Raw genomic sequence first — 12,017 nt, 5'->3', positions numbered from 1 at the left:
AAATGCGAGAAGCATACAATTACAAGGACCCACTACACTGAAGGGTAATATTGGGATATACTGCAAACTCTGTCCCAAGGATGTTAACTAACACTGAGCCACACACACTGCTAACTAGTAGTCCCCTTCCATCCCTAAAACCCTCACCCAAAAGACAAACACGTAGAGAGCCGGAACCAGGAATCTTTTCTCAGGCCAAAATAAGGGACTTCTTTGTTACTTGGGTTATCTAGCGAAAAAGGATATCTGACCCAAGCTTCACATATGTATTATTACAAAAGGTTAAAGAAGTCATAGGGAAGGAATATGTGGGAGAGATGAGTTTCCGAAATGTCTTGAAGAAGAAAAGGTTTGTAGATTGGTGGAAGAATTGAAGAAGTCATTTTAAGCCGAGAGAACGGTTAATGCAAAGGTTCAGTGATGAGAAAGACTTAAGTTATCGCCGCTAGAATGGAGCCCATGTGGTTTGTAATGAGGAAAAGATAAGGCTGGGCTCCCTGGATTGACTACAAACACAAAGTATTACAGCATGCCAATTTGTAAGGAAACGCATTTCATAGACTGCATACAAAAGCCAAGTAAAATGTAATGACCTTCCATTTGTTTTATGGTAATTGGACATTTATTTCATAAAGTAAGTACTGCTATTATACCATGACCCGTGATAAAAAGGAAAAGTTCTCAGTTTACATTTCACCCATCATAACCTTGAATATTAAAATAAACTTACATGCTCCATTAACTAGAAAATAATTCCCTTCCATGCTTTGAATTTGCCTAGGGTGTGGTTCTCAGTGAGGACAAGTTCAATTGATATGCTTGAAGAATTCTAATTAAGAAACAAGGTAATTTCAAAGGTATGACATTTAATGCGTTACTAGCATCTTTTTTTAATGGGATGCTTTTATTCCATTCTTCCATTTCTTGAAACCCCATATTTTTTTAAGGTTTACCTTGGTGATTCCTATATCAATTAAATCTCATCAGCTAATTTCTTCTCCCATAGATGAAAAATGATCATAGGCTGATAAAGGATATTTGATTAATGCCAAGTATTCTTAGAAGAGTGTATCAATGAGTATTAGTTGGATATTTATGTGCTAAGTGCTTTGGTAGCATTCAAAGAATTATTCGACATAGTTTTTTCCCCTCTAATGAAGCAGTTGATGATATCAAATAGATAATTGCAGATAACAGATATCCTCATTAAATTAGTGCTTTCAGCCAGGTTTTTCTTTTCTTGAATCTCTGGACAATTGATTTTTATTTGCAAAGCCCTTAACCAATTAAGTGATAGAGAAACACAAAATGGTTAAAATCTTAAACAGATCACATAAGAATTTGAAATAAGATGGGTGGACTGAAAAAAATTATAAGGAAATTTCCCATTATAGATGGAAAAATGAGAGAAGAAAATTCAAATAAATAACTCTCATCAGGTAACAGAGGAGTAGCCAAGTGAGACAGGAGCCCCAAGTGCTTGGGACATCCAGGACTGTGGTCTCCCCAGTGGCAAGTGCATGCTGCATCAACACTATATTCATGCAGTGAAACTGAAAGCCTTTTCGTAGAAAAGACACAACCCAAAATTACTTGGCACTGGAGTGAGAAAATCAAAGCAGTCAGGACATTTTTGGTATCTCCTGATCTGGGTCACTGTCATTACTATGACTTGATTTGTCCCTCTTTTTTAACCAGGATAAAACGGTTCTTGTTGGGACAGTACTCCAGACATGTAAGCATTGGAGATAGGAGTATAGATGGCAGAAACCAAGGTAATAGCTCCCAGCTGGAAAAACCTCCATGTTCAAAACGCAAGTCTTAAAATGAATTAAAGACTTTGTTTTTGATTGTTTCTATACACTAAAATCAAGTTATTTGTTTTTTAAATTTTGTACAAAATCGTTGCATGGAATTATGTTGGTTGGCCTATTCTTTCCTCATCGGCCAGGATAAAGCTTTAAAAATGAGATAAGAACTTCTGTCTGATGTTAAGTGACAATTTTATTAAAAAAAAAACTGCTTCCTAACAGAAATGAGTGTGTTAATTGGAAATAGTCTTTGATTTTCAAAACCTATTAGTCTTATTAGCAATCATTTACTCTTCTTTCCTACACATAATTCAGGCTCAGTTGTATCAGGTTCACCTCCCCACATCCTCTGGGACTCCACCAAATGGATCTTTTTTTTTAAATTTTTTTTAAATTTTTATTTATTTATGATAGTCACAGAGAGAGAGAGAGAGAGAGGCAGAGACACAGGCAGAGGGAGAAGCAGGCTCCATGCACCGGGAGCCTGACGTGGGATTCGATCCCGGGTCTCCAGGATCGTGCCCTGGGCCAAAGGCAGGCGCCAAACCGCTGTGCCACCCAGGGATCCCCACCAAATGGATCTTAAGAGAGGCCAGGAAAAGCAACTTCCACTCAGGGTAGCCACCATCTCTGCTGAGATGGCCCCTTGCTGTTGGCTCAGGCTGAGAATTCCCTCCTTCCTCTTCGTTTCTTTCATTCCTTCACTAAACATTTATGGACTGTGTGTCAGGCTGTGCTCAGTGCTGAAAAATCAACGGTGAACAACATCAGCTTGATCACTGCCCCCTGGAGCCTACGGCCTCAGCAGAGGCAGCTACACAAGCAGTCACGGACCAACTAGGAGAGGCCAGAACAGGGAAACCTCGAAAGGAAGTCCAACCCAAAGGCCTGGAGAGACTTCTGGAGGGAGTGACATGTAAGCAGATATCTAAAGGCCCAAAAGAATTGGCTGGTGAAGGGGTGGAATGTGTTCCTGGCAGATAGTGTAGCATATGCCAATGCCCATACCCAAGAGAATGTGAAGGAAGTTCAGAATGGCTGGAATGTACACACTTGTGAGGGGATGGTGGAGATGGGCCTGAAGCTGCACAGCTGGGCAGGGACGAGGTCATGTGGGGCCTTATAAACCATGCCAGGCTAACATGGCGGCGGGGGGCGGGGGTGAGGAGCAATTGCAGGAACTTCTATTTGAAGCACATATCTGTTCTCTACACTCCCCTTATTATCAAGGGCAACAAAGGTGAAGAGAACATGATTCCTTTGCTTGAATACTCTACTGTCCTCTTCATCTTATTATGCTCTCCCTCCTCCTCTCTCTCTTCTCTCTCTCCCTCCACACTCTCTCGGCCTCCATCTCTCTCTCTCTCCACCCCTCTCTCTCCCCCCACTGTCTCTCCTGCCCTCCCTCCCCCTTCTTTCCTTCCCTCTCTCTCTTTACTTCCCCTTCTTCCCTCCCCTCCTATCTCTTTCCCCTCTCTCTGTATACACTAGAAGAAAAGACTTTTCCATCTTTTGGGGGTTCTCTCTCCTTGAAATGGCCTTGCAAAAAATCTGTCTTTTTTTTTTTAAGATTTTATTTATTTATTCATGAGAGACACAGAGAGAGAGGCAGAGACACAGGCAGAGGGAGAAGCAGGTTCCCCGTGGGGAGCCTGATGTGGGACCTGATCCTGGGACTCCAGGACCATGCCCTGGGCCGAAGGCAGACGCCCAATCACTGAGTCACCCAGGCATCCCAAATCTGTCTTCTTTAGTCCCCCAACACTCTTCTAAAGTGTGTCTTCCTTGATTAATATATATATATATATATATATATATATATATATATATTTTTTTTTTTTTTTTAAAGCCCCTACTGGGGCACCTGGGTGGCTCAGTGGTTGAGCATTTGCCTTTGGCTCAGGTCATGATCCCGGGGTCCTGGGATCGAGTTCTGCATCGAGATACCCACAGGGAGTCTGCTTCTCCCTCTGCCTATGTCTCTACCTCTCTCTCTCTCTCTGTGTCTCATTCAAAGAAATAAATAAACTCTTAAAAATAATAATAATAAAGCCCCTACTACTATCAGTCATTGTGCTTACTATGGGGGATTCAATGGTGAGCAACACCAGACACGTTGTCTGCTCTGTGAGAATTTACATCTTCGTTATAGATTCTTAAAGAAGATCCTAAATAAGTAAAAAATAAGTATTTTCCCAGTGATAAAGGAATAAAAGTTTAGAAGCACTGAGCAACTTTTTCCCCCAAGAGCACTTCAGAGAATACAGATCTGGATTGAAATGAATTATTGGCTCACGTTTAAGTGCTGTTGACATGATGACAAATATTTAGGCAAGTTATAAACTGATGTGTGAAGGCCACAGCAGTATCTTCACTTCCCCATCTCCTCTCCCTGCTTCACTCAGAAATGTTTTGTGAAAATGTTTCAAACTGCTGTAGTATACTGTCACACCAAAGGCAGGTTTCCAGAAAAAAGAAAAAGAAAAAGTGGCAGCAGCTTCTCTGCCACCACAGAGATGAATGTTGGTCTGTTATTTATACCCTAGAGCACATGACTCCATGGCGTGCCTGCAGGCGTGACAAAAGCAGGAAGGAAGAGGAGGGCGTGTGGCAGGGGATGAGCACACATGGCTGGAGAAAGGAGGCCTGAGGGCGGGAGAAATAAAATGTGTGCAGTTTTTCACAGGATTCAATGGGGAGGCATGGTCACTAAATCAACTTTGTTGGCTAAATTCACATCCCAGAGGTGAGGCGCAGAATGGGCTGCTGTAATGGGAGGCTGACTCTAAGATTACAATAATTAATTGATGAGTATTTATTGACCGCCTTTGTGATAGATGGCACAGGGAGATCCAGGAGAGCAGAAATCCAATGAGGAGGTGGGGGTGCGTGTCTCCTTTGGGCTGCATGCCACTCAGTTCAGTCGCTGGGTGGGAGGAGCTGCTGTTCCCTGTGTTGGGGGCACTGAGGCCTTGGAAAATGCTCAGGCTCAGGTCCCCTTCCCTCTGGTCTCTCTCATGCCATTTGGGGACTTCTTCTCATTGGCCATACCTTTAGAGAGTTGAAAAACTCATTTTTGGAATGAGGCTGCAGATGCTGTGATATGGACAGTCTTTAACCAGGAAACTCGTGGGATCTGCTTTCCATCTATGGGGCATTCATCCGCCAATGGAAGTACTAGGGGAAATTTTTTATTGAGTTGACCATTGGTAATGGTCTGTAACCTGGCTGTCCACCAGAATAATCCCTGGAGGGGCTTTTACAAATATGCATTTGTGGCCTAATATCACACCTTCTGACGGAGTCAGAATTTTCAGTTACCAGAATCCTAAATTTTCAAAACCTTTCCGGTTGAGTCCTATACAACCAGTCCTCGAATGTGTTGGGGGAAAAACTAAATAGCAACTCATACTAAGACTATGTTGTTTGACTCTAAACAGTTCACCTTCTGAATTTTGATTCAATTTACTTAAACATCTACCAAGTGGTGTATGGGAGTCACTAAAAGATATAGTTGGAAGTTATTTTTCTAAATGTAGGTTAACACCATTCAGCCCCTCACAACTACAGTAGTCCAATCTTACCCACAATTTTAGCTACTTGAGATCAGCGGCAGTCTGGAAGCAGATGCTCCTTTTGAGATATTGGCAGAAGGTCAATCGTAGCTAATGCTAAGTTGCAATGCCTTCGTCATTCTCTTCATCTCATCACATAGGCATTGTATCATCTCACACCACCACAAGAAGAAGGGGAGCATGGTACCAAAGGGACCGAGAGACCACATACACATAACTCTTATTATATTATTATAATTGTTCTATTTTCATCATTAGCTGTTGTTGTTAATCTCGTACTATGCCTAATTTTATAAGTTAAATTTTATCATAAGAATGTATGTATAGGAAAAAGCAGAGTATATATAGGGTTCCATATTGTCTGTAGTTTTGGGTGTCTTGGAGTGTATCCCCATGAATAAGGGGAACTGCTGTATTATTTTCTTTAAATATATTTTTAAAATATTTAATTTACTTATTTGAGAGAGAGAGAGAAAGGGAGCACAGTGGGGAGGGGTGGGGTAAAGAGAAAGGGAGAGGGAGAAGCAGACTCCCCATTGAGAAGGGAGCCTGATGAGGGGCTCCATCTCAGGACCTTGGGATCATGACCTGAGGATCAAGGCAGATGCTTAACTGACTGAGCCATGCAGGTGCCCTCTTATTATCTTCCTTAATGATTATAATAGCATTGGGAAGTAAATTCTATTATTATCCCATTTTGCTGATGGAGACACTAGGGATTATGCCACTTAAATATCTTGACTAAGTCATGTCAGAATTTGAATCCAGGTGAGTATAACCCAAGAGCTTGAGCTCCTAACCTTTCAGCCTACTGAATTTCTGTGCATTTAATAAAGATGAGACTTAGAAGGAAACACTGTGCACTACTGTATGGTGATGATTTAAACAACTGGAAAAAATTATTAGCTTTCTGAGTCAAATGCTTTAGGTGGACTACTTTCTAAAGTTTTTTTTTTTAACTTTCGAGTGAGCAATATGTTAGTGCCATTCAAAGGTAAGAATGCAAAGATAAAGTACTGCTGAATTCAATATTTATGAGTATGAATAGAAAGTTATTTACATAGGTAGATGTAAACATAGCCAAATATAGATGTCTATGATGTTTTCTTCAGTCAAACTTTCTTAGGATTCCTACTCTGATATATTTTAAGTGATTTATATTTACATCAATGCTGTGGTGATTATGCACTTCAAGGTTTGCAGATTTTAAGGTAGCGTCTAAATTTGCATGTGTCCAATAAAATCAAATAGCAAAATGACCTTGATGCAAATGACATATTTTACTGAATTATGAGAAATAATAAATGTGACCAAATTATGAGAAATAATAAATGTGACCACAGAGGAAGTTCCCTTGACTGTGCTTTTGAAAATTATCTACTTTCAGTTCATAGCCATATAAATTAAATGTTTTCATATAAGATGGGCTGTTTGCTAACAGTTCTGGTTTTGGCCAGAAAAGACAGTGCTGAAGATAAAGAAGCATTGACAGCAAACCCGTTGGAGACCAACAATATATGTCATGGTCTGGGATGCACCTTAACCTGTTTTCACCAATTGAGCCACAGTGTGACTTTGAGTCAGTTTCATGACTTCTTCATACTTCAGCTTCCTTATCAGTAAAATCAGGGTGAGAGTAGTACCTTCTTCTCAGGGAGGGATTGAAGGATGGAAAGAAATAGTAAATGTTAAAGCATTTCCACGGTACTTGGCACAGGAAGCCCCCAAGACTGTTGGCTCCTGTTAATTCAATTCAGCAAATACTTACTGAATGCCAGTCATAAAAAGCAAAAGTTGTCTAGCTTGTGGATCATAACTGTGTCGGGCATGAAGCCACATACTTTCCATGTATGATCTCATTTAATCCTCACAGTAACCCTATAGCGTCAGTGTACTTTTTACCCCATTTTATTTATTTATTTTAAAAGATTTATTTATTTATTCATGAGAGACACATAGAGAGAGGCAGAGACTTAGGCAGAGGGAGAAGCAGGCTCCTTGATGGGAGCCTGTTGTGGGACTCGATCCTGGGACCAAGGCAGACGCTCAACCACTGAGCCACCCAGGCATCCCTTTACCCCATTTTATAGGTGAGGGTACTGAGGTCTAGAGAAGCAGTGCAGTTAGAAAATCTGACACTAGTGTTCAGATAAGCAGTCCAAACCTAGAGCTGGCCCCCCTTGGCCATCAGGCTGCAGCTCCATGCCAAGCACACGGCTGGGCAGTGGAAGGCCACAGTGAGCTGGAGCCACAGGGTCCTTTGCCCTTGAGAATGCCACAGTATAGAAGAGAAGACAGTCATTAATCACAAATGACAAAGATAATTATTGTCTGGCATTCTCTGAGGAATTGACATTTGACCTGATCAACGAGTCCAGAGGAGTTAGTCTGATGAACGAAGGGTGGTCGTCACTGGGAGAGCATTCCAGGCCAGGAGTTGTTCCAAGTGTTCTCCAAGAAGCAGGGAGGTCACACGTCTCTACTGCACAGTGCCCTGACCTGAGAAATCCACTCAGCTCAATCCCTTGCAACCCTTCCACACTCATCTCCAGCAATAGGCCCCACTACCTCTTGCTTCTGGTGTCCTCTCACTCCAGACCTCTGCCTACCTACCTTTGCTGTATGTGTTTGATCCATGGGGAGCTCAATCATTCTTGCCACAGCACGTGGTGAAAGTCTAGTCCCATGTCTTAGCCTTCCCTCCTCACCCTGCCGTCTCAGAAGACCCACATGCAGCACTCCCAAATGAGTTGATGGCTTCTGACTCTGGTGTTCCCTTCGAATCTTCAGCCCTGTAGGAGTAAAACCAACTGGACTAACTCTTAATAAGCTCCAAAGATGGCATTTGTTTCTAATTGTGTTTTCTGCTTTCCTTATAATGAGGTACCATGGGTTCATGGCAGTATAGGGTCCTAGACGCCAATCCAGGAGAATAGAAAGAAATGCTAATCAATCTCTTGCTAGCCCACACATTTTTAGCAGTTTGGTGTTCACAGATTTATGCTACCACCTGATAATGATGTGTGTGTGTGTGGGGGGGGGTGTATGTCCTCAAACCCCAGCTTCTGCAACACAGGCCTCCCTTGTGGTTCTATAAGTCATCTATCACATATGTTCATATATTCTTTCTGCTGATATTTTTATGTGTTTACTAGTGTCATATACTCTTTGGGGAGCAATTAACAAAACAGACAAATTGGCTGCCTCCTTGCAGCTTGCACTCTAGCGGTGGAGCAGACATTCTATATGTGGGTAGATTATTACAGATGAGAACATGAAAGAAGTTAGGTCTCACTAAATGGCTTGGGCTTTTCCAGATTCTGGTTCTTTTACAATGAGATTTCTGCCATTTTCTCTCTGTGTGTGTGTGTGTGTGTGTGTGTGTGTGTCTTTTGTCTCTCTCTCCCTCTCTCTCATTAATTAACCCTTAGTCTGTTGAAGCTGTATTTCTTTGGCCACCTACAAGACCGCTTTCTTTCTGAAACTATTCACTTCCTCTTGACCCACTTCATGGAGTTCAATTTTGATCTCTTAAACCGTAATACTAGAGCCATTGACTAGGCTCCTCTGTGTGATTCATACCTGTCCCCTATCTTTTAGAATACGTATCTCCCATCTCTTTGCTCCCACAGCCCCTAGCTTTGCCTCCATTATAGTATTTCCACACTTGAGGGCAGAGATTAGGTCATTCCTCTTTGTAACTCTCTCTCCCTCACAGACACACACACCACCACCTCCACCTCCATCACCAACACCACCCTGCCCATGTCACAGCTGCCAGCACTACTATCTTTGTGTCTTGTACAAAGTAGGAATTCAACAGAAATGGTTTGGGTTGAATTGTTTATCCATTAGCAATTAACCTTTTACAATGCCAGTGCAGTCTTTTAATAACTCTAGTCGGCAATGTAAGAGCTCCTGCACTCCCAAGCTGGCAACCGGGATGATTCATCACAGATGATTCTACAGGAAGTGACCGACCCTTGCTGCCCAGCTGTCCATTAGCTGTGGCCATTGTAAGAATAACCAGAGGCTTTCGAATTCCATGTCCTCTCATGATCCATGAACTCCCAGAAAGATAGATACATAAAGGAGAGGTCTGTTTCAAAAAGCTTTGCAGTGCTAGCCAGCCTTTAAAACCTTATTTATTGTGTTCATAATACGTCAATTTAGGACTCATGTTTGGTCAACTCTGCTGAAAAATGTTAGAACTGCAATCTGAGCTTTCTTTGTTGGTTTGAATTTTCCACAAAAGAATTTCCCCTATAATGAAAATAACCAAAAGGGCTTTCATTCATGAAAATATTTGAGGCATCTGAAAGCCTAGTACATGTAGGAGTACTTTTGTACTGGTCTTTTTGAAGAAAATTTCTTTTAACTCTTTTTTAACTGTATCAAAAATGCTATGACAGATCTCTCAGCAATTGCCTCTTCACAAACGACTGTAAAACAGACACTAATTTTTAGAAAAGATATTTTCACTGGGAGTGGACAAAAGTGGAGGGTAGATCAAGGTTAGTCTCAGTAAAAGAAAATAAAGATTAAAAAAAGCCTCTAGGGGTAATGGGCTGAAAAAAATAAACAATAAATTTTCCAAGGCCAATTTAGGGCAAATTTTCTATGGCGAATTCTGATTAAACAAAAGAATAAAGTGGGAACTCACCATGTCATTTGTTCTCCATGTGACTTGGAGAAATTGTGACTCATGCTTTCCTTAATTTTATCCCTTGTTACTTTGAAACTCAGCAGAAGACTTGGCCAGAGTTAGAGCATGAGAAGCACAATTCCTTGACTCTTTAGCCGTCCAATAGTTTCCAGAAAGAGGGTCTTTCAGGAGATAGTGCAAGAAAAGAAGTAGAATTTATCATAGCAGAGAAGAACGTAAAGGAGGATGCCATGGGAATAGAAATGGGTAGAATTGTTTTAGAATAGATACAATTTGCTTCAATTTAAAGTGAGAAAACAATAGATTATTCCCTCATTAATCCATTCAATGATCTAACAGATATTTATTTAGCACCGGGTATATGTCATAATGAAGAGTAAGAATGGATATATAGGGCATGTGGAAAAAAATAGCCCGGTAGTAAAATTAAACAGACCTATTTTAAAGACCCTATTGTATTACCAGCATCATTTATGTTGAAACATTCCATAATCTTCTGTATTAAGGATTCCTAGAAGTTTCTCTAAGGCTAATTTAGACATAAATTCCAGCTTCCATAAAACCTCTAAAAATTCCATATTTCTTCTAAGAATCATGAAAAGTAAAGCAGTGAAGTTGTATTAGAAGCTGCAGGGTTGCGGATCCCTGGGTGGCTCAGCGGTTTAGCGCCTGCCTTTAGCCCAGGGCATGATCCTGGAGACCCGGGACTGAGTCCCGCATCGGGCTCCCTGCATGGAGACTGCTTCTCTCTCTGCCTGTGTCTCGGCCTCTCTGTATGTGTGTCTCTTGTGAATAAATAAATAAAATCTTAAAAAAAAAAAAAAAAAGGAAGGAAGCTGCAGGGTTGGTGAGTAGATTAGGTGTGCTCTACAAGTGGTAAGGTATATGTCATATTGAAAAATTAGAATTTTAATAATAAAATTGTTAATATTTATATGTTAAGGGTGGCATTCTTTCCTTGCTATCCTTAAAGAATGTTCCAAAAATATAATTCATTAATTTAGGAATTAAAAATACAAATTAAAATAGCAATGAGATACCTCTTTGCCTTCAGATCAACAGATACCATTTTACAATGATAGTGCCTATTGGTGGGAGTTCTTGATAGTAGGAAACCTCAGATAACTGTCAGTAGAAGTATAAATTGATACAATCTTTCTGGAGGACATTTTAATACATATATCAAAAACTTTTAAAATATTCATTCCTTTTGATCCAGCAGTTCTACTTTGAGGAATGAGAGCTATGTAAAAAAGATAAATATCCAAGGGTATTCATTACAACAGTATTTATAATAACCCCAAATTGAAAATCATTAAAATGTCCAATAGGGATTATTAAAAATTTAGCTTGCATCTATTTTTTTGTCATATTTTAAGCATTAAAAATCACAGTGTAGAATAGTTAATGCCCAGAGAAATGTTCATCATCTACTTGTTAAGTGAAAAAAATAAATGATAAAGCAGTGTATAATACACATGTTTTGGTCTGGTCAGGCTATTAGAACACAAACCACTAACGGGGTGACTTAAACAACAAGACTTTATTTCCCACAGTTCCAGAGGCTGAAAATCCAAGATCAAGGTGCCAGGCAATTTGGTATCTGATGAAACTGTCTTCCTGGCTTGCAGAGGACCACTGCCTTCTTGCTGTGTCCTCATGTGGTGGGGAGAGAGAGGAGAGAGCAGCGGGAGAGGGGTAGGAGGAGAGGGGAGTGTCTCTCTGGTGCCTGTTTTTAAAAAGGCCACTAATCCTATTGGGCTGGGACCCCACCTTTATGACTTCATTTAACTTTACCTCCTAAAAGCCCTGTTGCCAAATAGTCATGTTGGGAGTTAAGACTTCAACATAAGGATGGGGAGAGGGGGAGTAACAAACATCTGGTCCCTAATGACTTGTATATTTCCAAATACACAACTGTATTATGTATATATGGAAAGAGGCCTGAAGGCCATGCATGATATG

The sequence above is a fragment of the Nyctereutes procyonoides genome, unplaced genomic scaffold, assembly GCF_905146905.1.
Source record: "Nyctereutes procyonoides isolate TBG_1078 unplaced genomic scaffold, NYPRO_anot_genome, whole genome shotgun sequence".
In the NCBI taxonomy this organism is placed as follows: Eukaryota; Metazoa; Chordata; class Mammalia; order Carnivora; family Canidae; genus Nyctereutes; species Nyctereutes procyonoides.
Note: the sequence above shows the minus strand (reverse complement) of the source record.